Genomic DNA, 23,936 nt, shown 5'->3' with positions numbered 1-23,936 from the left:
AGCCTGCTCAGTATTTGGCAGCTGCCCTTGGAGCATATCCTTGGAGCAGATGGCTGCTTGCCTGCCAAATAAGATACAAATTAGATTTCCAGATGATTGAATGACGGTGGCAGGAAAGCAGCCATTCATCTTGACTCCTCCTCTATTGCAAATCTGGTTAATCAGCAAGAACAAAACCACTCACTGCTAGTGCACGCGCTCTGTACAGCCAAGATAGCAGCAGATGGGGCCCCACTGGGAGAAGGTGGGATAAGTTAAAAGGGAATGTTTTGCTCTTTGTAAACATTTGCTTTATAATGAATACCAAATCTGTCTTCTAAACGAGTGAATTGCCAAGCCTGATTTAGTCCATAAGGAAAGCAAGAAATTAGTATAATAGATCAACAGTCCCAATATCCTGTCTGTATCAAAGTCCTGCATTGTCTCGTAACTAGGCTGAGCTCCTATGCAGTGGGAGAATAACTGTGGAGTTTTATTGTGAGGCAGAGTTAGTTATGACCAGCTTTTAGGTTCAAGCACCAACACCACATTAGCTGCATTGGTGTATCTGTGATCAAAGTATATGGGAGCGTGCTCTGCTTGGCCCAGGAAGACAGGCAAGCCACCTAATAACCTGTGCTTCTCTTACGTATTGTTTCTTCCTGTAAATAAGGTGCATCTTTATATTTGTATGTGGTTGTTTCAACATAGCCAAAGGTGAGCAGGTGATTGCTGATAGGTAAATGTAAGAGCTGGACAAAGGCTTTAGTTCTGTTCCAAGCCTCTTGGAAATGACCACAGACTCACCACGCACTTGTGAAGTGGAGCCAGGCTCCACTTGGAACCTCATGTTCTAGCTAGATAACTGGGAAATGGGCAATGAAAACAAAATAGCTTTGAAAACAGAATTGGGGGGGAAAAAACAAATATTTTTTCCTATGGTGGAAATATAAATACAGTAGGACCACTGATATACTCAGTTGAACAGATTTATTTCCAATGAAGTTAACAGTTATACTGGTACAATTGTGAAGGGAATATGGCTTAGCACAGAAGGCAGGGACTAGATCTTCAGTTGACACAAACAGATGTGATTTCTACTGAAGTCCACGAGTTTATGGTAATCCACAAAAATAGAAAGAACTGGCCTCAGGACAACTACAGTCTAGGGACTGCTTCTGCTGGTCCATGTTCAAAATGCAGGTTTTTCTCTGTCTTCTTTTCCTTTCATACAAATAGTGGGGAAAAAAGATTTGTAAACCTGAGCTAATTTAATGAATCTCATTTTTAATATTCTTCCAGAGATTAATTCTTTCTACTTAGTGTATCAGTGTATCTAACTGCATTAAAGTTACTGTGCAGCTAAAAAACCCATCCCAAATCTTAAAAAGATAGAGAAAAATATTTGTTGCAGCTGCATCTAAAAATGGTTTGTCAATTTTCTACCCTTCATTAAAAATACATTACCTTCTGAAGCTGCTCTTCAACATAAAGAGACTTAAAGCTAAAGAAATACATATAGTTATTTAATTTTTAAAGAAGAAGTCTAGAGAGGATGAAGCCAGTGTCAGCAGAAAGCTTTTCAGTAGGGTCAGCAATACTCGGGTTTGCCGTCCCCAGGGTGGCTGAGGAGTGGGTTGCTGAGGCTGGGTGGAGGAGAAGCAGGAAGGTTCAGCAGCATTCCAGGTGGATGCAGGGCTTGGGCAAGGGAAAGGTAGCTGCATAACCACAGGAGCCCTGTGCAGGGACAGAGCTAGGACATTACAGCAGGATGTCAGGGATTAGCAAAGGTATTGGTGACACAAAATGTTTAATAATTGCTAGTGTGGGAGGTGGTGAGGAGTCAGCAGGGTGGGGTGTTTCTCTCTTTGCTCTCTTTTCTACAGACCTTTTTCTCCCCTGCCCTTTTCCTCGCTCCTGCAAGGAGGAATTGTGTGATGAAGTCAAACTTAAACAGGGGAGATTTAGGTTAGATATAAAGAAGAATTCTTTACTATGAGACTAATGAGACACTGGCACAGGCTGCCCAAGGAAGTTGTGAATGCTCCATCCCTGGCAGTGTTCAAGGCCAGGTTGGACAGGGCTTGGAGCAACCTGGTCTAGTGGAAGGTGTCTCTTGGCAGGGGGATTGGAACTAGATCTTAAGGTCCTTTCCAACCCAAACCAGTCTGTGATTTGAAGTCTCAGGGCCAAGATGAAGTTCCTCAGGAGGGTCCTGGAGAATCAGGCTTTCTCCTCCTGCTTGTGCTCATGGGGCTGCAAATGAAAGTGGCAGCAGCAGTTGCTGTTGTAGGGCTGCCTTAAAAACCCCCCTCAGCAAAAGCATAACTGTGCTGGCAAGAGGCCCACTGTGATGGTCACAGATGAATCACACAGTGGCAAAGCAGGGTGGTTTTGCCACCCCAGGCTGCGTTGTGCTTTTTGTGTATAGGTTCTCTGGATAAGACTTCAAAGTTTGGCTGTACTCTGGGAAGAAACTACAAGTGCATTAAGGTTTCAGTGTCTATTATTTCTCAGAGAAATATGCTCAGTTTAGAAAAAAGCTTCCTTCTCCTGCTGTTTCTTTGAATGTTCAAGCTGAACTGTTTCTCTGGCTTTCACCTGTTACAAAGGCACACTGCCCTAGGTTTAGACCCTCTAATGTTCTACCTACATTTGTTGAACAGATATGTTTTTTTCCTAGTTTCACCTAACATTTGTTTGTTAAAATATTAAACTAGACAAAGTGATGAGAAATGCAGGTGTATTTAGCTGGCTGAGAGAAATCCACAAGTTGTCCAGTGTTAAATTTAAATAGTTCTTCTGTGTAAAATATATATCGCCATCAAAGCACTAGAGATTTGTAAGGAACTAAGACTTCTGAAAAGACTCTTTTTTTTTCCTACTAAAAGCAACACCAGTGGTACACTAGTCTCATTCCATTGCCTGAAAACAATCAGCTACATCGATTCAGGGTCAAAAAGAACTCACTTTAGTTTACTTCCCTTAGCCATATTGGCTCTGAATTGGTATCACAATAAAAAGCCAGTGGTAGCCTAAAATGAATAAGGCTAAAAATCACTAAAATCAATAGGCCTAATAGTCACTACAAAAAGGAAATGCATCCTGTGTCCTTACAGAATCTGTTCACCTTGGAAATATTAGTGGGTTTATTTTGTATTTTGCAAGGTTGGTTTTAGGTTTTAATTTCTTGATGGGTGAAAATGAGGCATAAACATCTCGAGACACATCTGTTGTAGTGCTTTGTCTGTGAGACAGGTAGTATTTGAACTAAACCATCTGGATTTTCTTTTTTCACTTTCCCATAGCATCTCTAGCATCTAAGGCCTGAAACAGGCACTGTCTTGGTATATGTTTCCTGCATACACTCAGTATGCATGTCTCAATACACTGCCAGTAAAATCTGTTTTGAGAGCAGCATATAGGCAATATGCAGAAAGAGAAGAGGAATTTTTCAGCAAAGCTACATTTCAGAAATCCTGTGGAACCTTTAACTTCATATGAACTTCATTTATTTATTCATTTGTTGATTATTTCATTTCAACCATCCCTCTCTTGAGGCAAAAATCTTATACAACTAAATGACGCATATGGAAATCCTGACATGGATCACCAGGGTGATTCGATGCTATGTACAAAACTATATGAGTATCTAGAGATGGTGGATGGTCAGTATAGACAGGACAGAGCCTGGCTACCCACTCTCTAGAGGAATCTATCAACTAAAATAACTGGGAGGTGGACAGTACATGTTTTATTATTTTGTCTTCTTTGTTACGAGTCAGGTGAGTGCCAGTTACTAAATGGTCCTAGGGTGTACTGTGCTTCATAGAATCGTAAAATGGTTTGGGTTGGAAAGGACCTTAAAGCTCATCCAGTTCCAACCCCCTGCCACGGGCAGGGACACCTTCCACTAGAGCAGGTTACTCCAAGCCTCGTCTAACCTGGCCTTGAACACTGCCAGGGATGGGGCAGCCTTAGGTTCTCTGGGCATCCTGTGCTGGAGCTTTCCCGCAACTGTCTTCATGCTCATAAATCAGAGTTTCACTGTACACCCAACCCTTCAATTCCCTTCTCTCCCATAGCAGATTTTTCATGTCAGTGCTGAGTTTCCTCCCAGGCTTCCTCTCTCCTCTCTCCCCTCATTTGTTAACCCTTATTAGAATGTTCTGGCCAATGTATTCATGACTGCTTCAACCAGTCTCAGGTCTGGTTTAATTACTCTTCTTTTGGTAATTACTGTCTCTGTCTTCATGCTCTTTATTCTTCTTCCCCACTTTGCTGAATTAAGCTTTTGAAAAGAGGTTTTTGCAATTTTGCAATATCAGATAGAAGTCTGTTGATAAGCTAATATTGTTTCAACTCCTTCATGAATTGCAGCTTCTCTCATCAGCTATCAAGGAAAGCAAGAAAACTTCATATTTTTTATTACAGCAACATTGTCCGACAGTTCACAGGAAGGAGTATCCATCACTTCTACCTATTTACAGAAGTTAGGCTTTTGTCATTTTGATAAGGAACAATGAGAATGAACAGATAGCAAGGATGTCTCTGAAGAAATTTATTCTCAAAATTAAAGTCTAAATGATGTGGAAGTATTTGTCTTATATTTTCACAGCCACTTTAATCCTTAAAAAACCCACTAAACCCACAAACAAACAATCCCCCAACCTCCCCATTCCCTGTAAGATTGCTTTACCATGAGTGCATGAGAAAATTAGAAGATTTTAAGTTTCATTTAAGGCTGTTGTTATCTGTTCAGTTAAATGCTAAAAATAGGCTTAAAAAAGGTGGATGTTTGGTGTTTAGATTTAATTTCAGTTGAAATTGAATCAAACAAGACTGGGTAGATTATTTGGCAGAATGGCAAAAGATGGTGTAGATTCCATAAAAACCTTAATTGGTCTTCTGCTGCCTCTCTTTGTGTGGTGTGAATCGTATATAAATATCCTATTATAATGTGCTTGTAAGAGTTAATGATGCAGCCAGAATAATGTCTAGGCTATGATGCTACTTGGGACATTTTTATAGTTAAGGAGAGAGAAACTATGTTTTGTTGTGTGTAGATTTTGGTTAAAATGGATAAATATTTGCAGGAATGGCCGTGATGTGATACATGTGGAAGATGCTAATGGCATTTTCAGTTTCTTGCAGAACTGGAGCTTAGACAACTGTAATAACAGATATGCTATAAATCATTTTCTTGAGACCATTGTGTTTGCCCAATGATACTCTAATCTGTGACTTACTCTTAGTATTTCTTATAGGAGCCTAAATTAAAAATATCAGTTCAGGAAAAGAAAAAAAAAACCTCTTCTATTATATCTATCCCAGCCTATTGAGCTGGGAATTTTATTGCTGTATCCATAATGTGTTGTAATTTAAAAGAAAAGAGTGTATATCTGGGAGAAGTAGAGGGAAGGCAGAAGGCTGGATTCATACTTAGGATTCCACTGCTGTCATTGCTAATTGTCAACCAGTGACACCCTGAGGCTGGTAGCTGCTCTAAACCTGTTCTTAAATGTTAGGGAGTAGGCTGAGACTTGCATCAGGGGCAGATAATCCTTTATCTGGTTACTAGGGTTATTTATTTTTTTAATCTTCCTCCTTAAGCATTTGGTGTTGCTACCTGTCAGCTTTAGAATACTGAGCTACAGAAACCAAAAGCTTGAATCAGGGTACAACAAATAACGGCTAACAGGTATTTGCTTGATCAGTACTGGTCCCTGCTTTGTATTACTCTCTGTATAATTGCATCCCTTTCATGTTCTTTGGAGCCTCTCAACAAAGGGGGGAGTTCATCTTATTCTCAATGGTTTGCCTTTTTAATAATTCTTTTAATTTAATTTGGGCATAAGTTTCTGGTGAAATATTTATCCCAATGGTACTGCTACAAGGTCTTTTTCTAGTCAGCACAGATTTTCACTCCAATTAGTAATTTTACTTCTGTATCTAGTGTTTTTTAGATAGTAGATGCGAGCAGCCACCCTGATTGTACTATTCCACTCCTGTCTATGATGCATCCTCTTTAAAGACCAGCCTTTTCTCTGGGTTATACTATTTCAGATTCTAGTACTGAAATATTTGTGCTGTTCCTTTGTATCTTCAAAAGCCTTTCTGTAGTCTTGCTCACTCCTGCTCTAATGCTGTCATTTGCCAGTTGTTTCAAAAGCTTTATTTTTTTCACCAAGGAAGGCAGAATTTGCCCTTTCTTGGAATCTTGAATACTGTATCTGTTTGCAGATGCAGTATCTCCAGAGGGCTAACACCTGACCATGACTTGCTAAGCAAGTAGGGGTGACTTTGGGTCTTGCCCATCTAACCTGCAGGTTTTGGATGTTAGTAAATGTCACAGTGCATGGTATTGTCTCTGTTAGTCATTTGTTCAGAAATGTTTGTAGATTTTGATATTTCTTTCCACATTTTTTGTTGTGAATAACTTTTTGTGTGTGTGGTTCCTTCAGAAATAAAAGTTTTCCTGCAATCACTCTCCTACAAACAATCATTCAAGTACCCGATACAGTTTCTATTGAAACATCTCTGGAAATCAGTATAATCCCAATGGTATTCATAACAACTGATGTCTGCTAAATGGGATTGCAAAGGAGAGACACTGCTCATAAAACTCTAAACTCCAAAATCCATTTAGTGCTTCCTTTTAAGAGCCCCAGCTGAGAAAACACTGAGTTTTGCTAAGCTTGACAAAGCAACATCTTGCTCCCCAGCCAAATGCATCTAGCTGGATGTGTTTTAACAATGTTGTTGGTAAGAATATTTTAATATGCTGAACAGTTGCTAGTTTAAGTGCACAGTTTCTTCTGAGTATGCAGAAACCTACAGTCTGCCCTACTGCCTACAGGCTTTGTATGTCTGGTCTGTACTTTTTGACCTCTACAGGGAATGTTAGTTATATGCACTTAAAAAGAAAGAACCATGTTGCTGTATCCCATTCCCTTTGGGCTATCTGCTTAGCTGTCAGGAGTTAAAATAGAAAATCGCAAGGAAATGCATAACAAGGCTCTAGAAAACAACAGGAGAAGTATTGATTAGGAACAGACTTTCCTGACTCTGCATCATTTCTGCACCAAACCCTGGGTTGGAGGGATCTTAAGTGACTGCAAATGCTGACTGAACAAGAAGGAGAGTAAACAGGTTGTGAGCAAATTGAAACTAATAAAGAAGTATAGGAACAGCAAGTGCCTGTCCCTCGCTCAAGCCAAAGATATGAGTCAGCTGATCTTACCCAAATTATCATTAAAGACTGAGCTTTTGTAAGAAATTTTGTATAAGTCCTTTGTGCTAAGCTAGTATCCAGAATTTACAGATCCTTTGGATCATCGAATAAACTCCGTCTTTGAAGGAAAGCAGAATTTTTGTCTAGATAAGATTATGGCTCCCCATAGAAAAAGGTCTGAAAAGTGGTGTACGTATTATCTTGCTGGCCAGGTCTTAACAGGGCTGGCAAATGCAGCAAGACCTTATTGTCTGGCAAGGGAGGAACAGGGGCTGTGCCTGTTGGCTAATGGGTGTGTTTGAGACAGACTGAAGGGGTTGCAGTTAGACCTGTAACATCCTTCCTGTTTTGATCCTCTTCCCTGCAGAAGATGGTTGCTGGAGTGCTTGCATTTCTTGCATTTTCATCCACAAGATTTTTTCATCCCTTTTCTTTATATAGAGCTTTCTCATTGAACACAATGGCATAGTATGCGTACATGCTTTCTATGACATGCTGTTATTCCCAAGATCATATATTGGTCCCTTTATGCTCCTTCTGTTCAGTTGGACATGTTTATTTTGTTGGGTTTTTAAAAAGCAGAATGAGCTTCATAACATTTAGTGAGGGTAGAACTCATCACAGGTTTGTCATATCCATGGACAGTTAAAAATGTACAAATGATGGGTTTCTGCCAGTATTCATAAAACTGTGGTTGTACTTTATTTTACTGGCTCCTGATCCTGAGACTAATTTAATCCTTTTTATTGTTTCCTTCATTTGGAATTGCAGCATTAATCAAATATTACAGTCATCTTATATGCACCTGTCTGTTCTGCTGCTTTCCCCCATTGTGAGCACTCGGATGCACAATGATCTTACTTTTAATCAGAGAACAAAATCTTGTTGCTTCACATTGCTTTTTCTTTTCTGAGTTTCTTCATTCAACATAGAAACAAATCTTTATTACTCATGGAAAATATTATTGCTATGGCACTGTATCATGATCAAACCTATGTTTTTCTATTGATTAAAATGTCAAGATTTTGAGAAAAATATATCCCACTCCCATCTGAGATTGAAGGACAGCAATATTGCAGGACAAAGAAGCTTGATTCGTGGGAAGGCTAAGTGCTTTGGACAGACCTCAGCAGGCTTCCCACCTCTGCAGAACGTAGAGACAATAAAGCATTTCCAGTGCTGCCACTCTGGACCCTAGAGCAGCTTTTGCTGAATTATAATTTAGAGCCATATATGAGAATTCATTTGCTCAGTAAATTAAATGCTTTTATGTGAGCCTGGGTATATTTAGAGCTTGGTTAAGAGGCCCGCACAGTAGTTTGAGTACTTTTCCCCTGCCCCCATCCTATTCCTATTGTCACTAATATCTATAAATCTTAATTGGAATTACAGAGCTGACAAAATGGGCTAGTCTGTATGAGATGAGAAGTGACTCTCTGGTCCTGGGCCAGCAAAGGAATCAACGCTATTTAACCATTTCTAATTGCACAGGATCGGTGCTTTAAGGTTTGAAACAAGATTGGCACATCTCAAAGTCAAATACAGGATGGGGGGAAGGTGACCAGGCAAAAGAAGTCCCACTGCTCAGGACCAGATGCACACTGTGTGGCTCTGAATACTAACCCGTTAACAGGCAAGGTGCTTTTTATTTCAATGTTTATGTCTTCTGACTGCATATTACTGAAGAATTTATTTCCAGAGTTAACTCTCGGAGAAGGATTTATCTAAAATGAGGATCTCTGTATTTAGTCACAAGTTAAACTAGGTGCCAGGGAACTGCAGAAAACACTTGGTACCTAGTGAATCACTGTAATCTTCTGGTATAGAATGATGCTTTGTTTAATTTTTTTGTTGACAAATTTGGTGGCTGAGGTATCATGGCCAAGACGAGTTGTAAAATGAAGGATTAGGATTTAGTGCAGGAATTAAACTGGTTTATTCCAACACAGAAGGAAAAATTCTGAACAACCCACATGTGGAATTCTGACCTATTTAATTGGAATTTCAGCTGTGCCTGCATAACACTTTCCTGCCTGCACATTCCCATTATACTGAGTATATCCATGTGGCTGCCACAGGAGTGTGAGATAGAGTTGTCCTTATCTGGTTCTGAAACTCCCCTCTTAATTTTTCATTGCATAATCCAGATGTCTCTACAGGTGTGTGTGTGTTGAGGAGATGACACAGTCCTGTGAAGAATTATTCTGCCCTGATATATTTTTGTTTTAGCTAACATTTTTTGAATGTTAAAAGTGCCTTTTGGATTAATTCTCATCTCTCCTGAAGCTCAGTTTAACTTTTCCAGCATCTACCCAATCTGCTCTGCCTCCTTCTCTGAGGTGTTTGCAACTCAATGAAATAAGGTTTGCTTCTTGGGTTACTCCCCTATTTGATCTCTTAGTGGGATGCTCTGCAGGCTCCACTGACAGAAAGTGCCCTCCTCTTGCCCCTGGCTTTATCACGCACTGGGTATATTTAATCTCCCCCTCCTAATGTGGTCTAAGGACTTTAGCAAGCTATTGCCATCTTCCTGAGGAGAAAGGGCTCTAGGGACAGGCATGCTAGACTGATGGTGAGAGAGAGGAGGCTTTTAGATGCTCTGTGTGTTACGTGTCAAAGACACCAAGAAGTTAGAATAAACAGGAAGAGTCTCCATAGACTTGACAGCTGAACTTCAGAATGAGCTGTAAAGTGCTTTTTAGCTTTTCCATGCTTTGGCTTTTAAGATGGCAACTGCTCTTGAAGATGAGCACTCTCTGGCATCTGGTGACTTCTAGTGCTTACTCAAAACACTATGGAAGGTATCAGGAAAATGCAGTTCTGGGGCTTTGCCTCAAGAAACTGGGACACTTGGGCTTAATCAGCTTGGAGGCTGTACTTCAGAGGGGAGAGCTCTTTTATAAGCAAACATACAAAAACTCTCACTCACTCTTCCATGGAGGATCATGCAGATTTGAAGCAGACTCTAGTGTGATAGGTCTCAAGGTTCTTTGAAAAAAAAAAATCAGTGCATCTAGATAGTTCTGGTGGATGGTAAGGAGTCCATAAGTAAGTTCTGCGGAAAATGTTGCATGGTGTTTCCCCTGTAAGAACTTCAGCATGTGTACAGAGAGGGGCCAGGTCAAAAGAAGGTGTCAGTGGAGAGGCTACCAGAATATGAAAAAAGGGGAAGGTGCATCAGTATCCAATTCATAAGGCAGCGACCTTCCTCCGGTTCTATTTAGTCATAGAATATAACCATGAAGATATGAGCACCGGTTACAACACAACGTGGACAAATCTTATTTGACAGGCATTGCTATACATAGACACATCTTTCTCAGATAAATGTTTTTTGTTTGGTGGTGTTTTGATTTTGTTTTTTTTTTAAGTAAAACACAGAGTCTGCGTTACTTAGAATGAGTAATAATGACTACACAGTAATTTAAAATAACTAATTTTAAGAGATTATTCTGTTATGTATCATTTGTGGGTCTTAAGACTCACAAGTTCTAAGGAATTTTCTTATGTATCGCTCTACACATCTGAGTAGGATAGATACAGATGTGAGAAAAAGGATAGCTCAGATAGACGAGTACAAATTAAGCTTATATCATGTGTCGTAACATTTGAAGGCATGCTATGAAGGGGAAGGGTATAACGACCAACCTAGATACTTAATATAAAACAATTATACCCAATTTACTTTTACCAGTAATCACTTGGGGTGATAGTCCTATAAAGCCATAGGATTAATTCTTCCCTATTTCTTGTTGCAGGACATGTTTAAACACATTAGTGGACAATTGTATAAAAAAAATATAGATTAAGAATGGTGATGGTATTCCTAAAGCCATACAGTATTTATTAAGTCATGCTTGTTGAATTCACATCTGGTGGTAGCTACAGGAGATGTATAGAAAATAGACTTGAGTAGTATAGTCAGATGATTGATTGACTCTGCTCTCATCCCAAATTCTTATTTGCCCCAAAGAGTTTTGCTTGGAGACAGTGAAGCTTTCCAGTTGTGTTCCTCCTCCAAGTCTACACTCTTATGGAGCCAGTTTCTCTTATTCCATGAGTTTTTTGGAGGTGGGAGGGGTACCTGGTTGTTCGTTGTTTCTATGTTCAGGAATCTTAACTACTTACTTAAAGCAGCCATTACCTTTCACCCTTGGGTTTCCTAAAAACTTTTAGGTATCATTTTATAATTTATCATTTTTGCTCTGACTCTACTTTCTGATGCTTAACAAAAAATTAGTTGTCCTCTAGATGGCAAATCTACAAATGCAACTACTCTGTGCTTTCTTTGCCACTCTAGTCAGGATCTTTTCCTTAGTTGTTAATCTTACAATAATACACCCCATGCTTTGTCTGGGCTTCACAGGCTTTCCTTTTTTGCCTTTTTATTGGGAAACTGATATGCTCATAATCCAGACCTAAATTTTGCTCTTTTGTAGTTTTGTATAATGCTTTAAGGATGGGATCTTCCACACACCAAACTTGCAAAAATGAGTACAGCTATTATGAAGACGCACAGATAATCCTGTTCAGCTACAGGGGAAAGGAAGGATTTCTTTAAGTAGAATCCTTTCCACCCTTCACTTTTTCTTTTCATTCAGAAAGAATGAAATCCAGAGTTCTGTTTGTCAGGAGCTTTGTAATAATGGAAAACCATAATTTATTGTATGATCCAGCAACAGTTCCTTTCAGTAGTAATATGAATGCAAATTAAGACCATACACAGGATTATTATGACCACCCTAACAGTGTAAGATTCCTATTGTTTTTAACTCCTTTTTATCATTTAGGCAGCTTTTGGTCTCACTGCCTTGTATATCATCATGGCAATATTCTCTTTTGGTGCCCCTTTGCCCACTTGTAAATAGAGCAAAACCAGTTATTTGTTTTTAATATGGAGAGTATTTTACACAGCACACTGCTGAAATACAGGCATTTTGAATATGAAGTATGCTTAGAATTTCAATAAGGTTCAATTTTCATTAAATTTGTCCTAGATGAAATCTAATGTGATGTATGCTTTTGTGATTTTGCATCCTAAATCAAGAGTTACTCATGCTGAAATCTGAAACTTTAAATCGTCTGTCAAAGGTGACAGTATATAGATAGATAGCTTTAGCCTGTAGTTTCACAAATCTTGGAAGTGCTCCTACAACAAGAACTACGAGGCTGAGAGTGGCAGTTGAATTATCCAGGCTCAACGAGGTTAAGGAAGCTGAAGGAACTTTTTGACTCCTTTTTTTGTAAGTGATTTTGTAAAAAGAACTTTTCCCTCTGCCATCGCTGCACTTGATAGATCGTTATAAAAGTTAAAACATTCATCAAAACTGCCACAGATCCTGTGACCCATAGAAGGAGGACTATCAGACCTTAATTGCAATAGCTGTGTAATTTCAGAACTTCCCTTCCCTTGTTCACCTACTCTCTGACCTTTATGTCAGCTTCTAATTTCCTTCTGTAATTGACTCCTTCTAGTACAGGAAACTATGGCAGCAGATGCATCTTCTTAATACAGTGGAAAATCCAAACAGTGCTGTTGAATGCCTAGCAAATTTACTTGTATCTATTATACAATCAGGTTTGTTTGGGTTTTTTTTTGGGGGGGGAGGGGGGGGAAGTGATTTGAACAAGTTTCAGATGAAAAGGGAGTAAGTTTTCCTAAAACTTGAGGTTGGGGGTGTTTTGGTTTTAATACATAAACCTCGGTAAGGAATTAAATCACTTGGTTCAAATTTGTGCTGAAGACAGCTATTTGGTTTCCCCAGGGAAAAGTTTTCTAGAACTCACTCCTCCACAGCCACAGGTTGTCTATGGTGCTATGAAAGGAATGGCACAGAGAGTTCATGTGTGTAGGGAGAAGCACAGACCTGTAAAAACCATGTAGTCCTGTGGCACCCACTAAATGCAGGACTCCTTACCTTGCCTCCATTCTCTCTGTTTTAAAAATAACTCCATGACAACTGAAGGGGCAGCCCTTTGCACTGAGGAACCATCTGATTCTTTTTCCAGGTTTAGAAGGCAGATATATACTTCCTGTCTCTATCCACTTCTTAAATTCTACCAGTTTGGTTCTGTCCATGGACAGCCAGAACAAGCATGGGCCTCCACTTTCCTGTCTTTAATATCTTTTGTATGTTATGATATTTTAACCAATTTGGGATGAGTGGGGATATGCATCCATCTAGGCAACAGTCTACTTACCTTAACCTGTGGCATGATTTCCCTTCCTTTCCAGGGGTTATTCAAGACATCAGCTAGTACCATCATTGCTGAAATCAACTGTGGCTTGAAGAAGAGCTATCTCTGGAGATCAAGTATCAATAATCAGTTTCTTTCTCATCAACTCTATCTCTTCAACATACTCCTTGAATTATTAAGGTAAGTGAAAAGTATGCATTTATAGAATTTTCTGGAATTTCACAAGTCAGTGAACATTTCACACTCTTCTGTGCCTGGCAAGACAGAGTTACTGTCTCAGAGACTATTTTAAGGAACAACCATGTCCAAACAGGACTGAAAGAACAGAAGTACAATCCACATGACTTAATAATACAGTAACCTGCAGAATGAAAACTTGAATGGTGTTATTACGCCTACCAAAGAATACAGGAAGTTGTTATAGCTGAAAGAGGAAAAAAAGCTGTGAATAACTGCTGGGCTAAAGCTGCCGTACACAAGAAACTGGCATGCACAATCTTCACTTTCCTTGGATCAAAACATTCTAACAATCCAGAAACACTGTGTACTAATCAGACTGTAGTAAAAATATGCTAGAAATCAATAACAGTATCGACTTCTTTTTTTGGTGGGAGGAGTAGTATATTTCTTTACCTAAAAGTGTTCATCTTTGATACCAACTTCATAGAGGAAAGCATCTAGCATTCTGAAAGTGTGGTCCATAGCTATGCCATTTAGCATAAGCACAGAGTATTTTGAGATTGTATAATTCATAATCCATGAAAACTTCATAAAAAAATGGTTCTAAAATCATAAACTAGGTATGGAAGATGCAGCTTCATACACTTCATGCTGAATCTTTAGTTGCTTACAACCCTTTCAAGTACCTAAGACAATGCAGAGATCTCTTACAGTTAAAACTTATAGTGCTTAACTAAATGAAACTCTTAATTCCTTGAAAAGGCCAGAAGGTTTCTTCCATTTTTGGGAGACACCAGATTGGTTTTAGGAAAAGGAGTCTCATAGCCTGAAATATCATCATACACAGGAACACTTCCTTTTAATTTTTCAGAAAACATTAGATATGGAGAAAAAAGGAGGTATTTCAGTATGGGAGATCTGCTGCTTTTATTATGCATTATGAATTTACTTCCTGGTAGTGACTCTGAGCAGAATCTTTCCAGGACCAGTGACTCTTTGAAATCGTCAAATTACTTTAATTCCAGTCTCTTCTTGATCCTCCTCACTGACATTTTCCTCCTAAATACAGCTAAAACAGGATATTGAAGATACTTCCGGAATTCAAAAGGAAAAGATTAATACCGCTTCCTTTCACTGACAATGACAGAGCTTTGTATGCCTGTCTTTAATGTGAAGTATTTCAGATTTGCCCACTCTGAATTCACAATGATGAAAGGTGACCCAGGCCCATTGCCAGAATGATTCAAGGCAGTTGACGTGCAAAGAGGTGTTCTCTTGTCAATTTTTTTCACCCATAGGAAATAACTGCAGGTTTGTATAGGAGCAGTACACTAGATAGCTTTGGTAGTTCAAGAACTCAAAATACAGTTATCCTACTCTCATGCTGTCCTCTATATCAGTTTATTCTTAAAAAAATATCTTTAAAAGAACAGGTATACTGTTTTGCAAAGTGAATAGACTACTCAACTAGAGTAGAGCCAGGGAAATAAGGTGATTGAACATCTACTCAGCATATTTTCTCTTTTATAAATGTTGCTGTTTGTGTACATCTATACAGGTCACACTCAAATAGCATAGTTAAACAGCAAGAGAAATGGGTAAGTTCAAGTTTTCATGTCTACAACTGTCTCTGAACCAGTGATGAGGTGGGGAAGAAAGGCAGAGAAAACAGAAAGTAGCAAGAAAATAATAGAAGCTCAAATAGTATACATGTTCTACAAGTTGTAAGAAAGCACTAGGATGCACCAGAAGCCACTTCAGTGAGCTGGGAATGTGCATTCACATGCAAAGCTGTGAGTCAAGTGAGATACAGCTGAAGGAACAGATTTGATAAGAGCTCAGATGGAAAGGGAAGAAGTAATACACGACCAACACAGAAATAGGATGTATTTTTTGTCTGATATAATAGTGCCTCTTTTTTTACCGAATGAGAGGTAGAAATGGTAATTAGATATGGCTTGAGACATGCTGGGTAAGCTGAGCAATGGGAAGTAGCAGAAGAGATTAGTTTCTCTAGAGAGCACACAGTGTACATCGGTCTAGCTAGACAGCCTTGCTTCTGCACCGCCTTTGTTTATAGTGCAGCTGCTCCCAGCTGTCAAAGAAGTCTCTGTGATAATCTCTAGGCGTATCACTATTATTGCTTTACATATATTGAGGAAAGTAGGAACTGACAACCTACTCCCTGCTTTAGGTTTCCTAAGCAGAGAAAAGGTTTCATACTCAGCCTAAAAAATGGTTTTGCTACTGAAAAAAAATCCAGTCCAGAATTAGTATGGTGATAGAAACTTTAATGGCATGTTCTCTGCATGTAAAGTGAGTACTTGTCCCATCATATTATCTGAAGATAAGCAGTAATCCAAAAGTAGCAATAATGTTTACCTTTTATGCAATTGTATCCTGTAGCTTCATATACAGCTAAACATTGAATCTATTCCTTTTGTAGGAATGAAAAGCCATTGATGTGTGAGGATGGAGAGCAAATTGATCCAATACCCATGGAACCTACAATGATTTTAACTATAACACTGTGTGTATTACCATTTTGTACTGCAGATAAAAAGGTTAAGGAAAAAAGACTAAACCTCCAGTTTTAGTTAGATGTGAGTTGTCTTTTTAGCCAAATATTTAATTCCTTCTTTCAGAGATCCTTTACAAGGATTACTTTATTCCTTAAACCACCAGTATAATCGACAGGGACTGACTGCTATGATAGCAGACTGTGATAATTAAATTCCCATTCTACGCAATCTAGAGAGCACCTGCAGGAAACAGATGCTTGGTGGGCAAAAGAGCAAAAGAGGTCCTTGGCTAAGGGGAAACAAGTAGAGAACTTCCACTTGAATGGCTGTCACTTCTTTTCTTCTACTAAGTGCTAAATTTCAGTAGAAAATTTCCTTAAACCCTTGAACCCTGTTCTCTTCATTATTGCCTTAAGAATTTTTAAGAACTCCCTTGGGATTATAATGTTTGAACTCTTTTTGGATTAAGAGCTTTTGTTTAAATAAACTTTCCCCTTTTTCATTAAAATCACTTTGCTCTTGTTAATTAAAACCAACCTTTAGAGTGTAATAGTGATTACAACCTGATCATCTGCTCTGCATACTGAACTGGGACACCTGCTGTAGTTCAGACTGCTGAAAAGAACATTCTACTTTAACTACCATTTAAACATGATCTTAAGTCTTTTGAAAGGGGGAGAACTAAACATTCTAATTTTCAAGCACAACTTGCTAAACATTTTGCAGTCATTTCCATGAAGTATCCGAGATAACATCTTCCCAAGAACTTGACTCAAATACGGAGCTGTTTGTAAAATCAGTGAGATGGCCTTGAAGGAAAATTTATTCTGTTAATTGATGCAGTTGCCAAACAAATACATTAATTCCTCTGTCAAGAGATTAACTATTTTCTACTAATATTGTTTCTATGCAAAACCAAGCTGTGTTATCCTTGTGAAGTAAGAATACTTCTAGTCAGAAACCTCCATGTTTTATGTAATGGACAGCTCAATTATCCAGTTATACTAGAAAGTCCTCTTCAAAAACATGAAAACAAGATGAATACCTTAAATACTATAACTCACGCCTAACACAAAACCTTGCTCCTGACTTTCATGAGTGTGTGCTTGAGGCACATATGTGCCAGCAATGAGGGGGAAACAAAGCCAAACCAACCAACCCCACACTAATCATGCACTGGAATCAAGCCCTTATTTCTGCTGAATCAAATTACAGAATTGCCTTTTGTGTTTCAGCTGAATGTTCTGACACATTATATGCACATATATGCATATAATCAGACTCACCCTAGCCCTAGTTGAGCTCTGGGGATTCTTAGCAGTGCAAGAAAAATGTTCAAAGTAGAAGCTTAGTTTTGAAGCATGGAGAAAGACACTTGTCTTAGGCATAAGGCTACAACATCAGGATATTTCTTACTAGGACAGTATCCAAATAACATAGATCATCAGCTGGTAGTATAAGTCTAATCAGTGGAGCCACTGCCAATGTAGATAAGGATCCTGCATATAATTCCTTTCTTCCCCCCCCCCACCTACCCTTGTAGAGGATCTGTAGCAATTTTCTGTGTTGGAAATTAGAAGTGAGGTGCAAGTCCTGTGTCTCACTGACAAACTGAACAGCCTTGAGCACACAGCCTGGGGAAGTCTCCAAAATAGGATCACCCTGTGCTTGTCACTCAAATGCAAATGGTATAGACAAAACACTAGGTTTCCAAGGTAGCAAACCTACAAAAAAACATGACAAAATGAGCTGGGTGGTGGTCTGCAAGTGTTAACTTTAAGCCATTGTATTTTAAGGTGAGGAAAAAACTTCTGTATTCCACTCTATATTCATTGAAAAGAGTTTTTAAGCAAGATATTAGCAGAAGGAAAACAAGTCATGGCTGTAAAGGTCAGGAGTCAAAAGGAAAAGCAAGCTAAGGTGAAGGCTATTTAATTTCCCTCCAAGCTCTGTTAAGCAAGACCAAAACAAACCATTAAACCAACAATCCCCAAACAAAACAAACCCCCAGACCTCAGCCTAAAACCTACCAAACAAAAAGAAAGAAGAAAACCCCAAAACAACCAACCAACCACTCCACACCTTGTGACTACTTAGTCTATCACCTAGTGACTGTGTTGCTCTGGCTTAGAAGTAGGATGACAGATGCTACTGCAGTGGAGCCAACCTTGCACTATACTCACATTTACAGTAAATGCCAAATGCTGCACAAGTATCAGAACTGGTTTTGTTCAGGAAGTTTCCAGCTGTCAAAGTCACTAAAGAGGAGAAAGCCTGATTGTCACTACAGCAGCTTAACGCAGAGTCCAAATAACTTGCCTCTGCCATCTTCTCCCAGTTTATTACAGTTGAATTATACACCTCAAAAGTAGTGACTAGGAATCATGATTTCTAAATGATGGGAACTGGCCCTATTGCTGCACCTCTTGCCATGGGCTTGGAGTAAGTGTCTTACTGGAATTCTTCTTACAGTTCAAACTACCTGTCAGGACTAACATCATGTGACCTATTTAAAATACCTATGTAGTAATTTTCCATTGAAATTGTTTTCTACCTCCTACTTTTTATTAGCTGCGTCTTCAGAGATAGTGTTCTGTGCAACTAAATGATCAGTTTTTAGAGAAAAAAAATCTGAATAAGGAACTTTTTAAAATACAGATACTCACAGCAGTTGTAGTATACTTTGCACCCAGAAATCACAGCAATAGGACAAGGGGTACTGGGTTTAAACATACTTAAACAGGGGAAGCTCAGGTTAGATATAAGGAAGAAGTTTTTTACTGTGAGGGTGGTGAGGCACTGGAATAGGTTGCCCAGAGAAGTGGTAAATGCTCCATCCCTGGCAGTGTCCAAGGCCAGGCTGGACAGAGCCTTGGGCAACATGGTTTAGTTTGAGTGTCTCTGCCTATGGCAGGGGGTTGGAACTAGATGATCTTAAGGTCCTTTCCAACCTAAACTATTGTATGATTCTGTGAAATGTGTTTGTAAAACATTCATATTCTTCACTGGGACTGACCAGAAAGTGTAAATATAGACTTTTATTTATCACAGTCTTAAAATCTAGATGTTTCTTTAAATGCTGAGTTTTTGCAAAGGCTTTAATTCCCCATACAGAGGCACTAAGCACCAGCCCATTTTGTTCCTGGCAAAACTGGAGGAAAAGCTTATTTCAAATTTCTAATTAAAATTCTTTCTTGCTGCGTAAGGAGCCCTGATGGGATTCCTCAGGGTACTTGGATGGGTTTCTGAGTGAATTACAACTGGCCCGATTGCGTGAATATTTCATTTAGATGTTGTGAACTGAAAACAGCAATTAATGATAACCTGAATAATAAAAAGCACTACTTTACCTTCAGTCCTCTCTTCTCCCACAGCTGATTCAAATTAGATGCTTAGTCATTGCAGAAAAAAGAAGCAACACACCAACCCAGAAACAAAAAGCCAAGCCGGAGTCACTGTATGGGAAGAGGAGACAACTACAGTCATCAACCTTTGAAGTCAACTTTGCCTGGAGATGATGATTATCTATGTGACACTGCTGCAGAACTGCCCTCGTGAAATATGACTGTGCTCCTGATCTGCCATTTAGTCAATATCTTACAGTAACTTGGTTTCTGTCCAATTTTACCTCGGGTAATTTCTGTCTAGCTTCTCATCTTGTATTTATCAATATCAGCACCAAGGTTTTTTTACTAGAGAATCACACTGCCCATAGGATCACTGGAGAACACTTGTAATCTAGTTTAAAATTCTGAAACAGATTGGTCAAACTCTCCCTGCCCTAGTTGTGGGTTTTTAGGTGAATTTCAAACCCTACATATTAACATTTTGAGAAGGGCAATTAGGAGTGATCCAGCTGTGTCTGATTCCATGACCAGATTATAGGTGTCTCCTAGAGCATACAGTCACATGAGCTGCTACTTGGGGTGAAAATACAAGAGTTTGGGAAGTCTTATAGCAAAACTAAATGCTTGGAGTTGATAAGAACATGCAATTTCTTCTGACTTGTTCTGGAAAGCCACTATTGACAACCGTGATAGGTTCCGTATTCATCCTGCTTTTGGGAGACTCCCCTTGTAACTTTGTCAAAGTCTTAAAATTATAAAGCATGTGAGAATTGGTCTAAATCTGACCCAAGTTCCACTGTTTCAAAAGTATTTGTGGTAACTGATAGGACCTTGACAGTGGGAAGAAATTAATTTTATTTATGATAACCTTTACCATTAATTACTAGTGATCTGCAGTGTTAATCATAAGTTTAAATTGTCAATTTGATTATCAAAATTGTAACAGCACAGTCACTACAGCAGGATGAGTTATTAGTAGGACTAATGTGTTCCTATTATAGAGTTTTCAATGTCTGTATTAATATCCACAGTTCAGAGTAAAACCCTCCTTGCGTTCCCACATCAGGAAATTAAGTTAGCAGAGCTATACTGGGAAAAACAAATCCAACAAATACAGAGCCAGTGAAAAGGACAGGAAATAAACCCACAACTTAATTAGCCTTCTGCAGCAGCATGATGATTTCATACGTAAAATGTAGTCATCACAAAGCACTTAATGAGTATTGATGTTACAAGCCTCAGATGCAAGGATATGGGCTTGTTCTGGCAGCCGTGAACTGTTCTGGTGCTGTCTGTCCCTTGTCAGCCACAGTAGAACGTCTTTCGCTTTGTCTCATTAGTGTTGTACCACCCCATGGGCTGACTTTTCCACAGAAAAACAAGCCCCCCTTCTTCACTTCAGTATTCCTCAAATAGATTTCATTTGGAAATACACCAAAATTGCATTTAATTATTTAATGATACCATTCTTCTAGATTTCAGGGCTTCCTTCTTCGTGGTAAAATGCTGTAGGTTAGAGCAAATTGTAGTGATATAATTTAATATCTATATATAGCTGTAATTATAAACATAATTTATCAAAAAACATGATGTGTATTCTGCATATGACTTATTAAATTTGCAGTTTATTCTTTTTCTACAGCATAAACATTACCTTTAAAGGCTATTTATAAGGTGTTTCTCCCCTTGTACAGGTTTTTTTTTGTTTCTGAGCTTCTATCCTCACAAAATGAGCAGTTTTCTAAAACCTGTTCTGCCTGAATTTCTCATTCTAGTTTTGGTTCCAAACAAATCTGAATCTGAAAGGAAACCTCAGTGGAAAACAACATGGTTTGGATTTAAGAACAAGTCCTCACAGTGAACCATAGGATGTGGTTTTGTTGTAAGTAAGTCTGAGTTGACCTCAGTACTGCTGGGAGTAAATCACAAATGCAGCCTTACACGCTGGGGAAAAAATCAAATTTATAAACTGGAAACCGTAGTTCAGACCCAAATCTCACACAAGTTAGTTCTACGCATCAGTGGGTGAAACTACATTTCAAATCACCCTTCAGGCTGGATTTGGATTCTATGTGTACAGGCATCTTCAGAATGTCCTTTAAGAAGTGTTTAGCCATGGATCCATTTTTATTTCAGGTGGTTTTCATTTTAAAAATATATCTAAGACTCAGTTTAGGTCAAGCCAGACTTTGACTTCTAGGGAAAAGAAGGGAAATACAGGTGGGCAGGCAGGAGCTCAAGTTAGAATTCTAGAGCCAATCACTGCAAACTGATTTTCTCTCTGCTCTGAAATTTAAGAAATAAGGAAAATATCTGTTTTTTTACTCTGTTAAAAATGTGTGGGCACAAATTTGATGTTAAACTTGGTATTTGAGCTGTCTGTGATAATTGGTGGCTCAGCCTATTCAAGGGAAGATTTAATGTCAAGTTATTGTCTCTGCATGCACTGATATCAGTCAAAATTCCATTTTGACTGCATTTAGATTATGTGATTGTTTGGTAGGTGATGTGATTTTCTGGGGAGAGGTAGGGGGTTTTGTTTCAAACTTCCCAGAAGTATTGACTTTTTAAGAGATATTTTAATGGAACTAAAAGAAGCATTGCTTTAAGGCCGATTCTGTTTAAATACAATTACCCCAGACAAGATAATAAATTCCTCTAATAAGAAAACAGCTTCTTAATGAGAGTTGTTTCTTTGCTGGCAAAGAATTTTATGTCTATGCCTCAGTGGAGATCACTGAGCCAACACTGGTCAGTCCAGGATTGAATGATGGCATGTCTGGAGAAGAGAAGGCTCTAGGGAGACCTTCTTGTGGCCTTTCAATATTGAAAGGGGGCTTATAAGAGAGAAAGGGATAGGTTTTTTTTAGTTGGGCCTATTGTGATAGGACAAGGAGTAATGGTTTTAAAATAAAAGAGAGTAGGGTCAGGCTAGATATAAGGAATAACTTGTTTACCATGAGGGTAGCAAAACACTGGAACAGATTGTCTAGAAAGGTGATAAATGTCCCCATCTCTGGAAACATTCAACATCAGGTTAGATGGGGCTCTGAGTAACCTGATCTATCTGAAGATGTCTCTGCTCATTGCAGGGGGGTTGGAACTAGATGACCTTTAAAGATCCCTTCCACCCCAAGCCATTCATAATTCTATTACAGGTTGTCCTGAGACTGAGTCATCCACATCCTCAGAGATGCTCAAAACCCACAGACATGGGGTCCTGGGCAATCTGCTCTAGCTGACCCTGCTTAATTCACTAGTGGTTGAACTAGATCTCCAAAGGTTCCTTCCATTCTCCATGATTCTGTGATGCCAAGAGGAATACATGCTTGTGGATTGCAAGAAGGGGAGTAGAGAGGGTAGAGAGATCCTCACCTCCCATTTCTGGAAATCACTCTGCCATCACCACCAAACTGAATTTTGCTAGCCTGTAGATGGGCTCCATGCAAAGAGACAAAATTATTTTTTGCCTAGATGATTCTCACACACCATGAAACACTATTTAAAGTGTACTACACATTTCAGTTGTGCTGCAGAACTATTTTACTGAGTTTGAATCCCCACCACTACATTATGGTTTTGTTCCCTGTAGTTTTATGACCTTAAAAACCATGCCAAACAACAGTGTAAGACTAAAATTTTCTGGAGAGAACTGGTTTAAAGATTTGACAACCTTGGTTTTGATATGGAAAACTTTTTTATCAATCTTTATATTTAAGCTATTTCAAAGAAGTTTCATTTTGGAAACACAGGAGAAACATTCAAAGCATCCTGTTTGACATTTTTGAGAGCAGAACATTTTGATTTTGGTCCAAAACATGTCTAAATTAAATTAATTTTTAAACTTCCATTAAATTCATAAGAGGTCAAACTAGGTTGACATGTTTTGATTATCTAAACTCAAAGAATTTAAGTTGCCCAAGACCTCAGAACTTTCCTATATGAATTTCATTTTAGAGGAAACCTGTAACACCCTTCTGTTTGAAAATGTAAGAAAATATATTCTTTAGAAGTCATAAAACTTCCTACGAAGAAAAAGCCTGTAGCTCATTCCCATTCCTTTTATTTACAAAGGCTGCATATTTATGGCATTAGATTGTTGCTTCAAAAACATACAATCACAAATATAAATTAATATAAATCATTATTTTAACAATTTACTTATCAGAAGTATCCTACAAATGATTATGTAGAGGTACATATTTTTTTCAAACCTGTACTTCTACATAACATTTTGTTCACTTTTTACAGAAAAGGGGATATGAAAGGAGGCAATTAATTAGAAGTTATCACACAGTCTTTATTTTTCTGCTTCCCTTATATAGGGAAATATATATAGGAAATAAGTTATACTTCCTACATACAAAATATATATAGAAAACCAGTTCAGTTAGAAGGAAGAACTGTGTTAAATGCTGAGCTCTCAAGGCTGTAATGTAAACATTATCAAAGTTTCTAGTGCACTATCAGCTAGAT

The sequence above is a fragment of the Strigops habroptila genome, chromosome 4 (assembly GCF_004027225.2).
Source record: "Strigops habroptila isolate Jane chromosome 4, bStrHab1.2.pri, whole genome shotgun sequence".
Lineage (NCBI taxonomy): Eukaryota > Metazoa > Chordata > Aves > Psittaciformes > Psittacidae > Strigops > Strigops habroptila.
Note: the sequence above shows the minus strand (reverse complement) of the source record.